Source organism: Podarcis liolepis, assembly GCF_965112155.1.
Source record: "Podarcis liolepis genome assembly, chromosome: 3".
Lineage (NCBI taxonomy): Eukaryota > Metazoa > Chordata > Lepidosauria > Squamata > Lacertidae > Podarcis > Podarcis liolepis.
This window is the reverse complement of record NC_139557.1, coordinates 84,766,451-84,786,757: the sequence shown is the minus strand read 5'-3', so window position 1 is coordinate 84,786,757 and position 20,307 is coordinate 84,766,451. Positions and strand designations below refer to the sequence as shown.

General features: G+C 44.9%; 1 protein-coding gene across 5 annotated transcripts in view; it reads right to left on the bottom strand.

Moving 5' to 3' along the window:
• The window catches only part of TJAP1 (tight junction associated protein 1), a 44,512-nt gene extending 29,032 nt beyond the window's left edge, over positions 1-15,480 (bottom strand). For 2 of the 5 annotated variants that reach the window (XR_014524264.1, XM_083495942.1), the window contains exon 1: positions 14,762-15,141. The gene's annotated coding sequence lies outside the window, so the exon portion shown is untranslated. Of the gene's footprint in view, positions 1-9,572; positions 9,780-14,761; positions 15,142-15,306 lie in introns of those variants that run through there. The other 3 variants (XM_083495943.1, XM_083495944.1, XM_083495945.1) reach the window with 3 other exon arrangements.
• Between the last annotated feature and the right edge of the window lie 4,827 nt (positions 15,481-20,307).

Genomic DNA, 20,307 nt, shown 5'->3' with positions numbered 1-20,307 from the left:
CAAAGGAGGTGTCTCTGCGCTTACCCAGCTCCCGCCCACGTTTATCCTTTGTATGTTTTACAGCATCTCAGGGCAAAGCCCTCATCCTGCCACTGGTGGGCGGGCAGAGCAGGGGAAAGGGGCCCTTTATAATTGTAGTGTTGCAATCTGCCAGCCTGGCCAGGCAGCCTGTTCCTGCCTGCATATATTAAATACCTTATAACTGATTACACCCCCATGGGGCATGATTAGCAGTCTTCAGAGAACAAAGTCTACTTTCATAGGAATAGGAAGAGACACGTACTGTGAAGTTACTATATACAGCTGGGCAAAGAGAATACGACAAGGAGAATTAAAGTCTTATTTGCATGTCCATCAGCTCTCCCTTGTCCAATCCCTCCCCTCAACACCCCCCCCCCAAATTATTCACAGTACCTCCAAAACATTTCCATGTGAAAAGTAGCCAGCAACAAACCAAGAACTATCATGACCGACAATGAATTATCCCCAGTTTAAAAGTCAGTGAGTGTAGATGCACACAGGTGCAGTGGACAACATGCAATCCCTTGAAATAAGCATATCCAAGGTTCATCAGTCAACATGAGGTTAACTCCTTTCAGGCAGAAAGCTAACCTCTATTTTGGATTTTTTAATGGGGTGGGGGTGAGGGGTGGAAAGAAAATCACTTCCAGCAGCAACAACAAACACCCAGCAGGAGGAGAGAGAGGGTTAGAAATATCTCTCTCACACACACAGTGGAGGGAAAATATTCCATGCTTTATATGTAGGTTGAACTCTACACAAACAAAGAATCTTGATTTACAATCTAATGGTGTTTCCTGCTTGGCAGGGGGTTGGACTCGATGGCCCTTGTGGTCTCTTCCAACTCTATGATTCTATGATACTTATTTGGGGAAAGGCACTGCAAGACACAGCTCGTGAGACCCTGTTATATTTCAGTGCATATTGCTTTACTAAAGTTACTAGCCCTCATGGTTGCTTAGGAACACTAATGCGCTGGGGAGGTGGGACTTTGAATTTATGCCTATCAATCATTTTGTTATATTTGCATACCACTCTCCAGTTGTTTCTTAAGAACAAAACAGTGTCTAGCAGCAAATTGCAGCAAGGCTTCACTCTGAGCAAAAGTAGAAATATGCATTGCCCAGGTGAGGTCATTGTGTGGAAGCTGTTGAGATGGTATCTACTCACAGTTAGTTTATGAGTACTTCCTCATCCAGCCAGATGGAAAGCTCAAGGGGGGCCTCCCAGATATACCAATTATCACTGGTGGGAACTATATGGGAAAGTGATCTGGACATAGGCACTGAAAAGAACTGTGGGGACTCAATTTGGACTAAACCTCCTCTCTACCTCTGCCAGAATTCAGGAGGTGTTGCTCAAAGTACTCTTACGGTGACTGTAGACCCTACTTCAATACCTCCACAGTGCTGGAGAGGATGCCATCAGTGGGCTCCTTTGAACTTGTGTGGTGGGACTGTGCCTAGGTGAAAAGGTTGTGGATACAGGTATTCACTAAGTTTTCAGATACATACTGTCAGGGAACTGCCATCAGAGGGAAGAGGAGAGGAAAGTCGCTCCAGTGATGCAGGGGAGGGAACTAGCAAGGAGAGAGAGAGGGTTCCCACGGGGGAAAGAAATCCAGGGGACACCAGGGAGAAAGGGGAAGCCGAGAGCAAGGCGGAGGGGAGGCTCAGAGACTCTTCCAGTGAAATCAGCGGAGAGAGCACAGGACCTCCGCTTGGCACGCCCACGCTGCACAGAAGGCTTCCACGCAGGGAATCTAGGCGGAGACTTGGAGTCAAACAACTCCTATGTTGGCGCAAATTTAGGTCCCGCCCACTGACAGATTCTGCCAGTGACTAAGACAGTCGCGTTTCAAGGGCTGTCAACCGGGGAAAGTTTTAGCTACACGGCTAGCTTGGAGCAGTTTGCAGTTTACGCACAAGCAACCCCAATTCCCATTACACATACAGTTAGCCAACCCATTGTTGATGACCCTGTCATAGCAATGTCATCAGTTTGAGAAATTTAGGTTTTTGCAAAAAGCATATATTTGTCGTCAGTGAACACAATCAAGCCCTGTAAACCTAGAGCTGTGCTCCTGGGCCTTCCATGGCCTTTTGTTCATACTATTTTGGCTCTCGGAACAGGGGCAAAAAGAGACTCTAGCCTGGTTCAGACAACACACTAAGTCAAACCCTGGCTTAGCTGCAGCAGAGTGCTATGCTAAAAGGACCAGGGAGCAGCAAAGTGGATATAAGCTCTTGTGCAGGAAGCAGTATGTTTGTGCAGTTCTAGTAAGCCATAGTTTGGTTTCCAGTGAGATGGGAACAAGGCCTATGTCTAAGTACTTCCACCTCAATATTTTTATGGCTGTGTTTGCATGCAATGCTAACTACAGTTTATAAACCACATTTTATGAACCTGGCCCAGTAGCTTAACCATGGTTTACTAATCATGAACAAACCATGTCACAAACCATGGTTTCTTACCAGTTTATAAACTTTGGCTTAACCATGGCTTAGCATAACATGGGAACCAGGCCATAATTGGGCTTTTTCTTTCCTCCCTATCAATGTCCTTTTGGTTCAGAAAATAAATATAATACGAACATCAATATGTTCAATACTCAGTGGAGCTAACCGAAGAGACATGGCAACAGATAAAACTACAAGATTTTAAAATGGTCGTTCCCAAGCATAGCTCACTACATACAGGTAAATAAAATACTGTTTTACTTACCAAACAGCATGGGAAGTCCATCTGTGATAGGCTGAATTATTAATATGTCCTAAGGTTAATACTTGGGCACAAGTAGCAAAATTGTGGATTTACAACCAGCGTTAAGTGAAAAGAGAATGAATAAAAAATCAGATAGCTCTGCAAAATGGTGCTTTAGAAGACCATGTACAAGCCATAGACTTGTACATCCTCTCCTTGCCTCTTGCATGCAGTGTCTATCTCTGCTTCCCATTTAGCACTAACAATCATGTATTGTGATGTCTGAATTGGCAATCTCTGGTTAGAACTTGCCCTCCAAACTGGAATCTGAAACCATAGTTTGAAGTAGGTTTCTAATTCTGATTTAGAGAGAAAGCACAAAGCACAATTTGCTGATGCAGGCAACAAAGCAAACGATGGTTCATGTTGAAACAGGGAATGGAAAAGGAAGTCACTAATGCACAACTAATTTCTGATCCTCCAAATAATCATTTGAATTGAGGGTGTTTTTAATAAACAAATAATACATTCTGCAAAGTACCCCAAACTCTGCAACATGGTTTCCAAAAAATGGCTAGTTTTTTGTTTGTGCGTGTGTGTATTTATGGATCATTTTTGTTCTGTTTCTGTAATCAACAATATAGTGGCCTCTTGCCCACTTACTCAACTGCAGAATGAAAAAAGACAGAATATTAAAGAGGTTCCATGTGATCTCACCCAACATTTTATCCCACAGAAATTATGGAGCTATTCTAATATCAGATCAGCATCCATAGTGCAAGTCAAAGCTGTTCCAAACATGATGCTTTTCCTACTCAGAAATGCCTTCTAAGATGGTTTGAAAACACCAGCTAGTGCAGAACACTGTTGCTAGGCTGTTGCCTGGAACATCTATGCAGGATTATGCTAGTGGTGTGGCCTGCACTGGCTCCCTATAAATTTCTGGCTCCCATTTAAGGTGTCAATGCTGAGAAACAAAGTCCGAAATAAGCCCAGAATCAAAATACCTGTTTCCATTTACACGCTGACCTGAGATCAGCAGAAGAGGCTTTCTTCCTTGTTTCAGTGGGGATAAAACACTGTATAGTGACAGGGGATGGGGTGCCACTACAGAGAAGACCCTAGCTAAGGAATTCCCTGACACAGAGGTGCAGTTAGCCTCTACACTGATGGGTTTCTGGTGCCAAGTAAAACACCCAGGCTTTTGTTGGCACTGATTAGACTCTCCAAGGTTTGGGAATTTGAGGAGTATTATGTCTGCTGCTGAATTTTTATCTGTAATTGCTGCTACTCTTTGTCCTGAAGTCTATCATTTATATTTTAGGGAATTCATTTCAGTAAAGGGCAGTTTAGAAGAGCAATTAAAAAACAAAAAACTGTACAGGTCATGAGAAAAGAGAACTGGACAGAAGGAAGACCTAAGAGTTACACAGAAATATCTTTAGGATATTAGGCACAAAGTCTCCTTCCAAATAACTGGAAAGGGTGGCCATTCTGTATGAGAACAAAGCAATCCCAACGAAACATCCCTACTGCCAAGCTACTCTCTTCCTCAGCATGTTAACATTTACCTGCACATTTGCCATGCTACAGAAAAAAGCTTGATGGCATACTGGTTCCATTTAATGACTAATCTCCCCATGATGCAGGGCAACCATCGATCAGGCATTCCAGCTCTGTTCATAAGCAAGAAGTATGTCAGCACATAGCTGCTCTATCAGCCCAGAACACCATTACTCACTGCCCTCTACTACGCAAATCCCCACCCTCATTCCCTGAACTAATAGCCTTTTGGTGCAGAGAAACACTTCTGCTATTTCACTCCCCCCCATTACCAGCATTGACAACCAGGGCAGTAGGCCCTAATTTAGCTCAGCAGAGGCTCTCTACAAACTGCTAATCCCAGTGTGCAGCTGTTTCTCAAATGCACTGGCACGAGCAAACCGTAAACGATTTATGGCGCGTGGCAGGAAGACGGCTGGCTCCTTGCATGGGCGGAGTTTCGGTATAAGATCGTGTTTGGACTAATGTTTATATTACAGGCTGTCAATCCAATACTAAATACTACATGGCAATACATTCTCCACACCCAGCCGGGGCGCTGACTACGCTAAATCCTATCAGAGTTATTTCTAAAGCTACAAGTTGGGAGCTGGGAGGTTTGATCCTTGTAAATATACCCTTTAGAAGTTTTAGAATCTTACAAAGAACTTGGCTTACTTTCTGCAGCATCACTGTACAGTGGTACCTCGCAAGACGAATGCCTTGCAAGACAAAAAACTCACTAGACGAAAGGGTTGTTTTTTGAGCTGCTTCGCAAGACGATTTTCCCTATGAGCTTGCTTCGCAAGACGGAAACGTCTTGCAAGTTTGTTTCCTTTTTCTTAACACCGTTAATACAGTTGCGATTTGACTTCGTGGAGCAACTCATAGAACGCGGTGTGGTAGCCTTTTTTGAGGTTTTTAAAGACTTTGGTGATTTTTGAAGCTTTTCCAAAACTTTCCCGACACCGTGTTTCGCAAGACGACAAAAATCGCAAGACGACAAAACTCGCGGAACGAATTAATTTCGTCTTGCGAGGCACCACTGTACTTTCAAGGGTTCCCAGTTGGCATGAGACCATTGCTTATTCATAGGTAGCCTCACGATGCATACACATCATTAAATGCCCATCCCAATCTTAATAGTCACATTTTTCAGCTGATCTAGAGAGAACACAGAAGTAACTCTTCCCTTGAAGACTTTCTACAAACTCAGAAAAATGCCTTTTGTTTCTTTGGAACGGTGTTTCAGTCTCTGAGGACACCGTGCTGCTCTCCTTAAAATCACTACTCTTCAATGAAATGAAAATTCCAACAGGCAGTTGCTCAATTAAAATTTATCAGTAAGTTTGATACTATTTCCTAAAGGCCTCAAACACAATGGTTTCTCTACACTTTAAGTATTAAGTGAGCATAGCAAAGCTTAAAAAAAGGCTGTAGTTCCACCAGTTACTGCTGTTGTGGATGATTTTCAGATTAAAATTTCCTAAGGACCCAGACAGACTTTGTCTCAACAACAAAGATGATCAGACTACATTTATTTACTTATTTATGAGTTATAGGCTCTGAAGAACTAAGCAATGATGTGCAATGTTGCTTGTGGTGCTTATTCCCAGCCTTCCACGGGGGGGGGGGGGGCGCAAATGCTGGGTTTGGAATGGAGAACAATGCAGAAATTTACATTGGGACACAATCCTCCTCTCCTCAGGCGAGAGAAAAGGGAGCTTCCTTTCAGCTCCCACAAAAGAGCAGAAAGGAGAGGAGTTTACTAAATTCCCTCTTCATATACTTTATATATAGGTAACTGTGAAATGACCCCCATTTGCCACCAAGAATATACTCTTCTCGAAGAATATAGTCTTCTCCTCCAGTGAAAGGGAAGGGGTATTGGATCCTTTCCTGTTAGGATTCTTAGTGAATTAGGCCCCTCCACAAAGGTGAAGGGTCTCTTAGAACAGGGATCCGACCATAACAAGGAAATGGTGGTAACTTCAACACAACTTCAAATCAACCTCCTCCTGCCCCAGAGACACATCTAAGCAGGAGAGTCTAAATTTCTCAGGGCTGGAATTTATATAGCAATAGATATACACTCCAACACAAGGCTGAAAATTGTTCAATATCATTACAAGGTGTGTAGAAATTCTACAGCTGCCACCATACACTAGCCAAAAGTAAAAACATTGTATACCTATTTTAAAACAAATGCTAAATGTCTTAACAGTACAAACTGTGTTCTGGTTTTATAGTGGGTATTTTTAAATGATGCGCTTCCGGATCAAGGTACTTCAGTATTTCAACAACTTGTTATTTCTAAAGATTGTAGTTACCAACTCTTTACAAACTAATATATAATTACAAATAAATCCAAATTTTGTGGTTGTTGGCATCTGTCTGTCTTGAGACGATGGACTACAAATCATTGTAGAATCACAGCAGCTGCTGTGGCTGCAGAGACTGGTAACTGCTGCCTCCCACGTTGGTTTTATTGCATTAGCAGCACCAAAGTGAACTCTCTCTGAGCCACAAGCCTTGGCAGCGTGTATAGAGGTCCTGGGTTGCCCAGATGAAAAGAACCCCCTCACTGACGTGGTCCAAAGGAAAGCAGAGCAATATGTTTAACACCAGTTTGGCTACAGGAGTTGCCAAAAGGAGAACAATGTGCCATCCAACACTTAGGAACTCCACTCCGAATTTGTATAGGGTTTACTCCTTAGCCTTTTTTCCTCCCAAAGATGTCCTGCGAGGCAGCAGGTAAATATGTACAGTGGTACCCCGCAAGACGAATGCCTCGCAAGACGGAAAACCCGCAAGACGAAAGGGTTTTCTGTTTTGGAGGCGCTTTGCAAGACGAATTTCCCTATCGGCTTGCATCGCAAGACGAAAGCCCATAGGGAAATCTCCGGGGACCTCTTTTAAATGCTGGTGGTGGGGAGCAAAGCCTTTCCCCCCCTCCGGCCTTCAGAAGAGGTCCAGGAAGGCCGGCGGGGGCCGAAAGGCTTTGCTCCCCACCGCCAGCATTTTAAAAGCAGTCCGGGATAGCAGGGAAGCGCTTCCCGCTATCGCGGACGGCTTTTGAAGGCAGGCGGGGGGGAGCAAAGACTTTCGCCCCCCGCCCGCCTTCAGAAGAGGTCCAGGACCTCTTCTGAAGGCGGGCGGGGGGCAAAAGTCTTTGCTCCCCCCTGCCTGCCTTCCCGGACGGCTTTTGAAGGCAGGTGGGGGGGGCAAAGACTTTCGCCCCCCGCCCGCCTTCAGAAGAGGTCCAGGACCTCTTCTGAAGGCGGGCGGGGGGCAAAAGTCTTTGTCCCCCCTGCCTGCCTTCCCAGGGGCTTTTACATCGCCCCGGACAGAGGAGAAGTCCTCCGCTGTCCCGGGGTTTTTTAAAATGCTGGGGGTGGGAAGAAAAGCCCTTGTCCCCCCCCCCCAGCCTTCAGAAGAGGTCGGGGGACAGACTGTCCCCGGACCTGGTCTGAAGGCGGTTTCCATAGGAACGCATTAATTGATTTTCAATGCATTCCTATGGGAAACCGTGCATCGCAAGACGAAAAACTCGCAAGAAGGAAAAACTTGCGGAACGAATTAATTTCGTCTTGCGAGGCACCACTGTAAATGTGTGTGCGAACTCTTTTGACCTTTTAAGAAACAGACTGCTATTTTGAATAATCACGAACAGACCGGTTTAAAATTATGTGCCCTTTAAGTTGCAACAACTTAAAAATCCATGTCCTGGAAATCACTGACATTACCACGTTTGAAGGCATATTAATGAACAAGTATTACATGCTTTCATTAGAAGGATGAAGACTGCAAGCCTAACCATGTCTACTTAAAGGTGAAAAGAAGGAAATAAGGAAATAGAGACAAAAACAATAGGGTGATATGAATGCAATTTTAAACCAGTGCTCAAAAGAAGCCCTCTCAAATTACCAAGTGCCACTGAGTACTTCCTCCCTCTTCCTTGAAAGAATTTGATTTCAAGCTGATAGCATTTATTTATAAAGAAAAAAGAAAATTAAGATTCAGGGGAGGGAACTATATCACAAAATAATAATAATAATAATTAAAAAACCATAACTCAGGTTCAGGAACAGCCAAAATTAAGGCACAACTACAGTTTGAACTAGGGATGTAAAACATATATATTGGTTAAATTAAAGGACATGGGGGTGGGGGGAGTAGTAGGCTGTGCTCACTTGAACATTTAAAAGAAACCCAGTGAAAATGTATGTTTGATCTAATCCTTTTGAGAAACAAAAGCACATTAAAGAAAGCTTAGAACTGAAACATTAAAACACGCAAGCCAGAACTCCCAATGGCAATTCCTGCAGCAGGTGTCTGTGAATCAACTTTATAGCTTGGCTATGATAAAGCAGCCTCAGGCATAAGATGTTGACCTTGCTGGAAGCAAAAGTCTGACTCTGTTGATCCCTGGGCATTGAAACGATCATTAACACTGCATTAAGTTACTATCCCAGTTAGTCAAATCAAAGCTCCAACCTGGTGCTGAAGTGAACCAGTCACAGGTCATGTCCCAAGGAAAATGGCTGCTTTTTTCTTCAACCTCTTCAAACTAGCTAAACCGAGATGTTTATTTTTTGATCCCCAGACAGATTTATATACTATATGGACTAAAGACTTAACTCTGCTCTTGCATGCACATAATTCCTAACGAAGTTTCGCAAGAACTATGCATGGAAGCTTCAAATAATCTAAAATCCTTTTCCAGCTCCAAAATCCCTCTTCTTTTGGCTATACTGCAGTTCTGATTTAACTTGAACCACTAAGTCCTCGACCCTGAAAAAAAGTTACTAATATTTATCCACTATTTTCCAGGCCTAAATTAAAAACACTGTGGGGAAAGGGGGTTTAAGGTAAACTATTTTACAAGAGCTATATACCCCCCAAACTCAAGCCACTGAAAATGAATTGTGGCAACAACATATACAGTATACAATTACAGACTCTCCCCAATACTTAAAATCTGCAACAGTATCATAAGCATAACCACTTTGTTTACTCTTTCTGGCCAATTTTACCAAAGATTTCATTTTCCCTGCATTTTCGGGATATGTTGATTATTCTACTTCCATGCAAAAACAATTTTAAGCAAACAATTTGAAAAGGCAGTACAGGAAGCAAGGCAGGCACACACACTACTGACTTTAGAGAACTTGCCAGAAACGGTGTGCAAAGTGAGATGCACAGTTTAGCATATCATTCCATATAATATTCAAGTGGGTATACTGTGTGAGAATTGGGAGGGTGCCCCAACAGGACTTAGGTAAGGGTAGGTGATTCCTCCATACCTGGGGAAACTTGGGATACAAAGGCAAACTATTGTTAAAACTTCCTGAAGACCAAAGGCTGACTGTTTAACACATGCTTCCCTCATACGATAATGGAGACCTGGCAATGGAGGGCCCTCAGTTACCAGGTGGCTTCAATTGAAGAGAATCAGCCAACAGACCAGTTCCACCTTTGACCAGAAGTCTACATGTGGGAGGGAAAGGACACCTGTCCCAAGAAGAAGAAGAAGAAGAGTTTGGATTTGATATCCCACTTTATCACTCCCCTTAAGGAGTCTCAAAGCAGTTAACAATCTCCTTTCCCTTCCTCCCCCACAACAAACACTCTATGTGGTGAGGGGCTGAGAGACTTCAAAGAAGTGTGACTAGCCCAAGGTCACCCAGCAGCTGCATGTGGAGGAGAGGAGACACAAACCCGGTTCACCAGATTACGAGTCTACCGCTCTTAACCACTACACCACACTGGCTCTCTCACGTGGACTTCACATGCCTACCTCATAATTCAAGGAACTGTGGTGGATACAGGCCAACCCCTTCCCTGAGAAAGACACCAATGGATTTCCTGCACAGGCAGGAAACAACATGATGTTTTTCCAACAAGTCTTGTACAGGGGGTAAAGCAGGGAAATGGCTAAAGTGGGGAAGAAAGGAGCCCACTATGAATCCCTCCAAGATATCCTTTGAACTGAGAGGGGACTGATCTTCCTCACATTAAATGGAAATCAGAAGACTCGACACTTAATATGCTTTCTCCAGCAGGCTTCAGAGAACCCATATTAAGAACGTCAGACAGTCCTGCTTACCAGAGTTCCTCCTTTATTAATCAATCAGCAGCTCTTCCAACCAGGGACAGCACAAGAGGCAATCCTGAATTATGAGCAGGTCTTCGGTGCATAATGGGTCAAAGACATCAGTATGAATAGGATGAAGGAGGCATGAGATCAAGCTAGAATAGTCTTATGATCTCCTTCCCACAAGGCAGCACAGTTTCCCGTATCATTCTGACTAAAGTTCACTATGGGCCTGCGACGTGGAGGGACCAAATTCCACATACTTTTATTCACCAAGCAGTGACTACGAAAAAGTGTGCTCAGTGTTCCTGAAGATCAGACACAACTATATCCAAGCCTGGCAGGAGTCTTTAGTGCAAAAACAACACTTAAGGCTAGGCAACAGGTATACCCTTAGTTGTGCAACTCACGCCTCTAAAATATCCAGATTTGTGACCCCTTGATTGCCATTGTGTTTACATGCAGTTTACTTTGAGCACTAAATAGGCAATTAGCCAAAATTCATATAAAACTGATATGGTTTACAAAAAATTTAGATAAAAGAATGGACTTAAAAATAAAGGTTGCTGTGTATTCGCCTTTGTCACTTCCTCATAGCTCTTAAGAACTATTTTAATAAGACATTTTGAGAAAGTCTTCCTTACAGCGATTATTTAAAGCAGGTATGAGCTCTGTGGCCAGATCCTGGATCAAGCCTACCAGGCCAAATTTGGGAGGGCTCCACACCTGTCAATCACAATATCAGGTGACTGGGTGCTTTGAAGTCCCAAAGTCAGACATCAAAGAATCATATACAGTCAATCCATCAAGTTTCAACTCTACTGCTGAGCCACTGATGGGTGGTAGAGCCAATGGCTGCTTTCCCTTGCCAGTGCACAATTAGGAGCATACTTTAAGGCTCTCAATTGTGCACAGGCAGCCACATCACTACCTGCCACACACCTGATGGCACATATTATGTTAGTTGGACAAGATTTGGGGAAAATAGTCTTGCAGATCAAATTTGAACCCATCAGACCACGTTTGGTCCAGGGGCTGGAGGTTCCCCACTCCAACAGCAAACCAACATCAGCCTAATCTAGCAATCTATAGTAACTAGCCAGGTGCTCTGCAAGCTAATAAGTTAGACATGATGGCCACAAATATACCTTTCAGACGTTCTTGCCAGAGAAAATCAAGAGGGCTATTTGCAGGAGAGGGACCAGTTTCTCTCTTCCTTGCCTAGTCACATAGCCTTTGACTGCCACATTATCCATCTCAATCCCTTTATACTCTCCCCTAAGTGGGAAAAGTATAACAGATTTTGCTACATTTTATGATTTTTAAGACTGATCATTGATAGAGAACATGCTTTGCAAATTGCAGGCAGGCAGTCTTGAGTTCAATCCCTGGCATTTAAAGGTAACCCTGGAGAGGCAATGCCACTCACTGTAGTCAATAATGAGCTAGGCAGGCCAATTATCGGACTCTGCATAAAGCAGCCTCCCATATTCCTTTCATCCCACATCTTCTACTCCCTGGAAGAGAAGTACATGTTAGGCTTATGCAGGACACTAAGGAAATGCATAGGCAGCCCCTAATGCAACACATAACCCCTTTTGTTTCATTCAAGAAATCTGTTCCAAGCAAGGTGGTCTTCATAGTATCCCTGGCTTAGGGAAATCATTTCTTTGACCTAGAAATCCAGTGTCCTCCAAGTGCCGAGTGACTTCCTGTATCATTCGGTAAAAGGGAACTGTGACTTCCACACCATGGTCATGTAGGTCTCTGGGTATACTTTCATGAGGCATTGTTAAGACAGGCTTGTTTGTCTCCACTGACGGTGTATTTGGGTGATGGATCATAGAGGTTCTGCAATTAGCAGGGTTGCTGGCAGGGTAGGGGGAAAGAGGAAGAACACTAACCTTCGAATGTACTGCTTTCTATATCCCAGTGCTAGAATGTCTCCTGTCCTCAAGGAAAGGCAATTCAGTGCTTACATTCAACTTCCTATTCTTCTCAAGGCAAGGAAGACTTCTAGGTCAAGCCTTCTCTGGTACAACTCCATCCTAGTTTACCTCTATCTCCTGTATAGTGATGAGAAATGGATACTAATACTAATCCCCTCTAACGTACTTCCCCTCACATTATTCTTGAATTTGGTTTGTTTGGGATATTTTCTCATAGCTGAATTGTAAGCGGAAGTGTCACTTTTTTCCTCTTCAAAATGAAGCAGTTGGCAGAGATCTTTCCATTCTAGCATTTAGAACAGTATATACTAACCTATGGCCCTCTAGATTTTGTTGGGCTCCATCTCCCATTAGACACAGCTACAATGACCAGGGATTATGTGAGTCATTGGTGCTCACCAACGGTACCTAGATGCCAGGGGTATAACAGCTTCTTGATACAGATTAGTTGGGTAGTTTCCCATCCTTTTGGTGAAAACAAGCAAATTACATTACTTATACAAATGATCATTTTAACTCCTCTCGCAGATCTTGGTAGACTGTGTCCATTTTGCTTGACAGCCTTGTGGTTCTGTTATACAGCAATCAATTTATTTTTTGGAAAACAAAGAGATTTCAGCTAAATTTGTGTGTACGTGGACAACACTAATCCATTTCAGAAACCAAATCCATTTCTACTGTATCCACAAATTGTGCATATTTAATTTAATCCTGTTTATATGCCAAGAAAAACCACAAACTCTTATTTATGAGCCCTGCTGGTCCAACTGGCAGACAAAGCTGTGTCAGTGCAGATGACACAGTCTAAAGCAGTGTTTCCCAGCCTTTTTTGGGCAACCCACCTCGCAGGGCTGTTGTTGCGAGGATAACACGGGGAGAACCACGCGCGCCCCCGGGAGCTCCTTGGAGGAGAAAGCGGGCGATGAATGCAATGCACGAAATATATGAGAGGCGACCAGGTTTTGCAGGTGAGGGGCCCCCGCCAGCCTCCGCTTCCAACACCCGGCGCAACGACGCCGAAGTTTCCCCCCGGGCTCGGCTCGGGGAGCAGCGCTGCTCCCCCCCGGCTCCCCTTCGCCCTCCCAGCTCTCTCTGCCGCCCACTGGGGACCCCCCTCACCTGCCAAGTCCGGAGCGCCGGTGGAAGTTGCATGCATGCATGCAGGGCGCCGCGTTGCCATTGCATTGCACTGCACTCCATGCAACGCCTGCACGCATGCATTGCCTTGCACGCACGCCAAGGGGTCTCCCCGCGGTCCGATGCGTCCCCTCCGGCGCGGATGCAGCATTGCAAAAATAAAACCCCCCTGACACAGCCCTACCTGGGGGGCAGCCTCCGCCTCCGCCGCTCCGCCTCCGCGGGGATCCCTGGGCTCCATCCTGCCGCCCGATCTCCGCGGGGGCGCAGGCAGGCTGCGCGGGGTCTGCGCGGAAGAGCCCCTGCCCGCCCGGCCGCCGCCGCTGCGCTCATTCCATGGCCGGGAGAAGAGCGCTTCAAACAAAACGCCCGGCCCGCCAGGCCACGCTGGGAAACGTAGTTCGCGCACCCCGCGCGGGCGCGGAGCCCAAGGGCGAGGGGACTACGGATCCCGGCAGCCCCCGTGCCGGGGACGGAGGGGGAGAGGCCGGGTGCAGGGATGGAGGGACGGGTGGGCGAGCGAGTGAGTGAGTGGCAGCCGCCAAGCCTTGGCTGAGAGCCAGGAAGGGCCTCCCCGGAGGAGGAGGAGGAGGGAGGCGCAGAGCGGGAGGGAGGGAGGGAACCCCAGGGGTCATCTAGTGACGGCGCCCCAATCGAAAATTTGACTTAAAAAAAAAAAATCTTTCGAATTTTTAATTTTTCCCGCGGCACACCAGGCAACATCTCACGGCACACTAGTGTGCCGCGGAACAGTGGTTGGGAAACACTGGTCTAAAGCCACAAATTTCCTCTTTCATTACTTCACTTAAATCTGTATCCACAACAAATGCAATTCTGCAAGACAGATGTGCAGTGCTGAGAGTCACAAACAACTACTGAGAAGCCTCTCACATGCTCCAGCTTCTCTCAGGTCATGGCCATTCAATACTTTGTCCATTCACTCTTGCCTATCACTGAAATGTCAAATAATATCATCTTTCCCTTTTATTTCACATACTGTATCTTACTACCTTCCTTAGCTAGACTTCTTGTTCACAATCAATCACTTATGCCAGCATCCATGAGACTACACACTGTCACCTGTTTCTTGTAACCCGTCTTGAGACTCATTAGATTTAAAGGCTGTATATAAATCTTCAAAACAAATAACCATAAATAAACATAAATAACCTAGAATAACTCTCAGTCTGGAGCTGTATTCACTGAAGATTTCCAATTCCTATAAGTACAGCAGAAACAAGTTTTATCATCACAAATAATGGGAATAAAGATACTGTAAAGTTAAATTACACTACATGAATTTCACTCTCACCTGCTCCAGCAGCTCCTTTTAGTACTATGTACTAATCTCCACTGTTTCCATCCTTTGTCCCTCAGGCAGGCGATTTCTCCTCCAGCAGTAAGTTTCAGTCTTACTTATTCCCCCCTCTGTTGTGCACACAGTACGGGTAAGAAATCACTGCCCCAAGAGTAGATCTAAATCAATTCTTAAATCCGCACCTATTAATATCCATTCTCAATTCCCCCCAACTCCTGCTCCAATTGTCCCCCAAAAGCCAGCTCCCCCGTGGCTCACTTATATCAAACTTTCAGCCCCAAGAGAGCCCACCGCTCCGCTTCACCCCCAGACCTAGCCGGCTTGCCCACTCCCTGCAACTCAGCCGCGATCCCGACGGAGGACGCACGTCAGCCCCGCCCACCGGTACCCGCTGCTGCTGCCTACGGACGACCCCGCATCAGCCCAGGGCCAAGAGGCGGCTGGCGACCCGGCCCCAACCACGGGCGCCCCGTGGTCCCACCGAGGGGCTCCGGATCTCAGCAACAGGCTCCCCGCTTCGGATCCGCGCCTCCACCTACCGGGGCCCAACCCCGCGCTCCGGCTTCCCTGGGGGAACCCCCGTAACTTTGAGGCCGGTTCCGAGCCGGTTGGAAAGCGCCCTTTGCCCGCCGCAAAACTTTGCCCCCCGCCCCTCTCAGCCGGGACCCGCGCGCTCGGCTCAGGCCGCCATTTTGCCGCGGGGCATGCCGGGTAATCCGGCGGAATCCCCACGTACCGGCGCGCTTGCATCATCATCAAACCGAGAGCGAAGGAGCGGGTGGGATGATTTTTAGAGAGGGAGAGAGCGCGCCGGGCGTTGGGAGGGTTACCATGACAGCGGGGAAAGTGGAGGATGGGGAAAGGTAGGCGGCGACCTTAGGAAATAAAACACGAAGAAGAAAAAACAAGTTTTGCTATGGGTGGAATCGGGCGGGGCGAGTCTTGAGTCAAACTGTAGGCTTGTCAACACATTTAAATGATTTTTGTGTGTTTTAGTTGAGGTGGTGATATAGTCAATAATAAATGCTTTTTTATTTATGGCGGCTCTACATGTCACGCATTACTTCTGCAGCGCAATATTTAATAAGCTAGTTAAGTCTAAATGAATTAGGTACTCCTTCGGTGAGAGGGCTTAAGGGCGCAATCCTGTTTACCTCATGTTAAGTCCTATTGAACTCAATGGTGCTTGCTTCGAATTAGGAGGCATAGGATTGCATTGTAAGGCTACAGCATCAGGCTGCAATCCTCTGCACGCTTGGGAATAATACTGAAGTGTGTTTACTTGGAAGTGGTGTGGAACGTACGTCCAAGTAAACAGCTGGATCACTTTGTTGAATTTGCAGCGCGCTTTAATTTATTCATTCATTTATTTAAACAGTTATATGCTGTCCTTAAACAAAACATGACCAAGGGAGTATACATTATAACTGTAACTTAATTATAATTTATAATTATATAATTATAATTAATATAAATATAATGTAAATATAATTATAATTTAAAACACACTGAACCCAACAATAATATAAAAATTAGATAACTGCTCAATCTAAGGATCAATAACATCTGGTATTAAAATATCAGGGAATGTCAAAAGACCAGAGTAAACCAATGAAGTATCAATACTGGCTAGCTAACCTATTTCTTTCTGTCCTGCAAACTGGGGATAACATTTCATGCTATTGATCAAGAAGACTGTAGTCCACAATATATCCTGCCACAATACACAGGTTAGTCTTTTGAAATGCAATAATAAACTTCTGCCTGCATCGTTTCCCATTAAGTAATTTTTGTCTACAGCCTGAAAAATTTTCTGAAGAAGGGTCTCTGAACAACCAAAAGGATCTACAGAGCCTTGCCCATTGCCCTGGGGGAAGATTACCAAACCAGGACCAGCTCTTTCATAATCACATGTTAGGAGCATCCTTCAGGAGAACCCACATTAATGTAATTCTGACAGAATAAAGTAATTCAGGGGGTTGTTTCAAATGACACTAAAATCACCTGCAATAACAAACTGAGCAATACTGCAATCTGACTTGGAAATTACCGTATTTTTTGCACCATAACACTCCCTTTTTTCCTCCTAGAAAGTAAGGGGAAATGTCTGTGCGTGTTATGGAGGGAATGCCTACGGGTGGCATGCCTACGGATTTTCCTCCTCTAAAAACTATGTGTGTGTTATGGTCGGGTGTGTGTTATAGAGCGAAAAATACGGTATGTGTGCCTATTCAGTCCTATGCATACCTATTCAGAAGCAAGTATAATTGAGTTCAATAGGACACTCATAGGTAAGTATGTATAAGATTGCCAACGGAGTCATGCAAGTACAGCACCCATTCAGCAAATTAGCCTCCTGAGGTCTATGAACCACTTGCAACAAAATCTGAATTTCCAAGCAGAGGCTCCTCATCAGAATACTAATTTTCTAGGGCTTCTGCCATAAACTGTTGGAACCTCCCTGCTTTGTCTCCAAAATCCTGAAGTGACCTCTAAGCATGCATTTTGCTAATACTCACCTTACTGTTCAACTGTTCTTACTGTGAAGGGCGTCTGCATTGGACAAAGAATTGTACATTTTACCATATGTAAAATTGCAAGATCGTTTAAAAAATTGGGAAATGATATACAATGAATTGAAAAAAATGTTTGAAACAAGTTCTGTTAAAAAATCAGAAGCTTTTCTGTTAGGTTTTTTAGGACAAGACTTGCCGGAGGAAAAAGAGACATTATTTATTTATGCTACAACAGCAGCAAGAATCTTAATAACACAAAACTGGAAGACTGGAGAAGTACCATCAAAAGAACAGTGGCAAGAAAAGCTGATGAACTATGCAGAGTTAGCAAAGTTAACGGATAAACTGTGTGAAAAGGACAATAGTGACTTTGAAAAGGAATGAGAACCTTTTACAACTTATTTGCAGAAACAACAACAAAAATGAACTCGTTGGCAGGATTTAAATAAACATTTTCAACTTTATTTACAGAGAACAAGAAATATAGCAGGTGACAACATAATATTATGTACAAACAGCAGAATGTAACATTTGCTGTAATAAACCAGAAATGGAAGTTGGGGAAAGTCAACGGGGGGGGGGGGGACTGGAAAATGAATGTTAAGCAGTGATATTGGATATTTGTTATGAGAAAAGAAAATCATGTGTATATATATATATATATATATATATATGCAGGTTTTGGTGTCTTCGGGTGTCTTCCCGTGTAAGAGTTGGGGTGTCTAGGCGACGTTTCGACGAGGTCTCACTCGTCATCTTCAGGCTGGTGCTTTCGGCTTCTTGTTACTGGAACAGAGCAGGATCTCAGTGTTTGAGTTCCTATAAATACTGTTGAGGGGGTGTGGTGTATAGCCTCCAACGTTCTGGGCAGAGAGGAAGTTCCCAGGTTAGTGTGCCTTTTCTTCTTTTGTTCATTAATTACTTGAGGGATATCTTGAGTGATTTCTTGAGTGATATTCTGAGTACCACTTAGGAGGGTCATTAGGTGTGGATTAGTTGCTAAAGCTTTCGTGTCTTGACCTCTTGAGCTTGTGAAGAGTTTTTCTGAGAAGATGGCTGTACTGCACTTAGTTGTGCTCTGGCTTGGCTTCGTGTATAGGGGCGAGCTGTGGTTTTGTGCCCTGTGCCAGCCAGATCTGTGTAGGGATTGCAGGGGGGTGCAGCATCCGGAGGTGCCACTATGGTTTGGCTACTGGATGGTGTCTGTAATTTATCTGTGGAGAGGGTCTGGGTTTGGGTCTGGTGTGGTTGATTGGAGATGGCGTTCTGTGTGCCTCTGGTTCTGGTGTCGGTTTTTGTGGGGAGGGCTAATTTCCAGATGTCTGGCAGGCGGGACGTGTCGTCACGCTTGTTCATGTTGTGAGGGTGTTTCTCTATGAAAACAACATGAACAAGCGTGACGACACGTCCCGCCTGCCAGACATCTGGAAATTAGCCCTCCCCACAAAAACCGACACCAGAACCAGAGGCACACAGAACGCCATCTCCAATCAACCACACCAGACCCAAACCCAGACCCTCTCCACAGATAAATTACAGACACCATCCAGTAGCCAAACCATAGTGGCACCTCCGGATGCTGCACCCCCCTGCAATCCCTACACAGATCTGGCTGGCACAGGGCACAAAACCACAGCTCGCCCCTATACACGAAGCCAAGCCAGAGCACAACTAAGTGCAGTACAGCCATCTTCTCAGAAAAACTCTTCACAAGCTCAAGAGGTCAAGACACGAAAGCTTTAGCAACTAATCCACACCTAATGACCCTCCTAAGTGGTACTCAGAATATCACTCAAGAAATCACTCAAGATATCCCTCAAGTAATTAATGAACAAAAGAAGAAAAGGCACACTAACCTGGGAACTTCCTCTCTGCCCAGAACGTTGGAGGCTATACACCACACCCCCTCAACAGTATTTATAGGAACTCAAACACTGAGATCCTGCTCTGTTCCAGTAACAAGAAGCCGAAAGCACCAGCCTGAAGATGACGAGTGAGACCTCGTCGAAACGTCGCCTAGACACCCCAACTCTTACACGGGAAGACACCCGAAGACACCAAAACCTGCATTCCTGTACCCGTGAAAATCTACGAAAGCATATATATATATATATATATATATATATATATATATATATATATATATAAAGAATTGTCTATTATTAGCTTTGAGAGGTGGGAGGTGGAGATAAATTGAAGTACAGTATATGGCAGGACCTTGCAAGCAGTGGTGAAAGGGGTGGCGCTGTGGGTTAAACCACAGAGCCTAGGACTTGCCGGTCGGCAGTTCGAATCCCCGCGACAGGGTGAGCTCCCGTTGCTTGGTCCCTGCTCCTGCCAACCTAGCAGTTCAAAAGCACGTCAAAGTGCAAGTAGATAAATAGGCACCGCTCCGGCAGGAAGGTAAACGGCATTTCCATGCACTGCTCTGGTTTGCCAGAAGCGGCTTAGTCATGCTGGCCACATGACCCGGAAGTTGTACGCCAGCTCCCTCGGCCAATAAAGTGAGATGAGCATCGCAACCCCAGAGTCAGTCACGACTGGACCTAATGGTCAGGGGTCCCTTTATCTTTACCTTTAATAAATCATTAAGAAAGGAAAAACAAAAGGGGGGGAAAGTATATTTTATAATGAGGATGCTTGTGAATCTAGCAGCTGGTTTCAGCTCCTCCACACTGTCCATGTACTTGTATGTACACATTGTTGGCTGGCTGCTACAAACCCCAGACTTCTTTAACAGAGTTGGGAGAGGAGATGGCCCAGTGAATAAATCTTTGAATACTTCACTAAGCTCAGTAATGAATGCAAGGGGGGGTGAGGAATTACCTCCAACCCCATAGTGGTTTGCTGCCTGTCCATTTCTCTCACTAAAATGATCAGGCAAACATTTAGCTGTACAAATGTACTGAAAGGAGAGAGTTATGTGGATGGGGACTTGTACAGACAGGAGAGTACAAGGTAGTTATTGTAAGAATGGAACTGGACCTCTTCTCCCTTGTTATGTAACTAGTTTCCAATAACCCT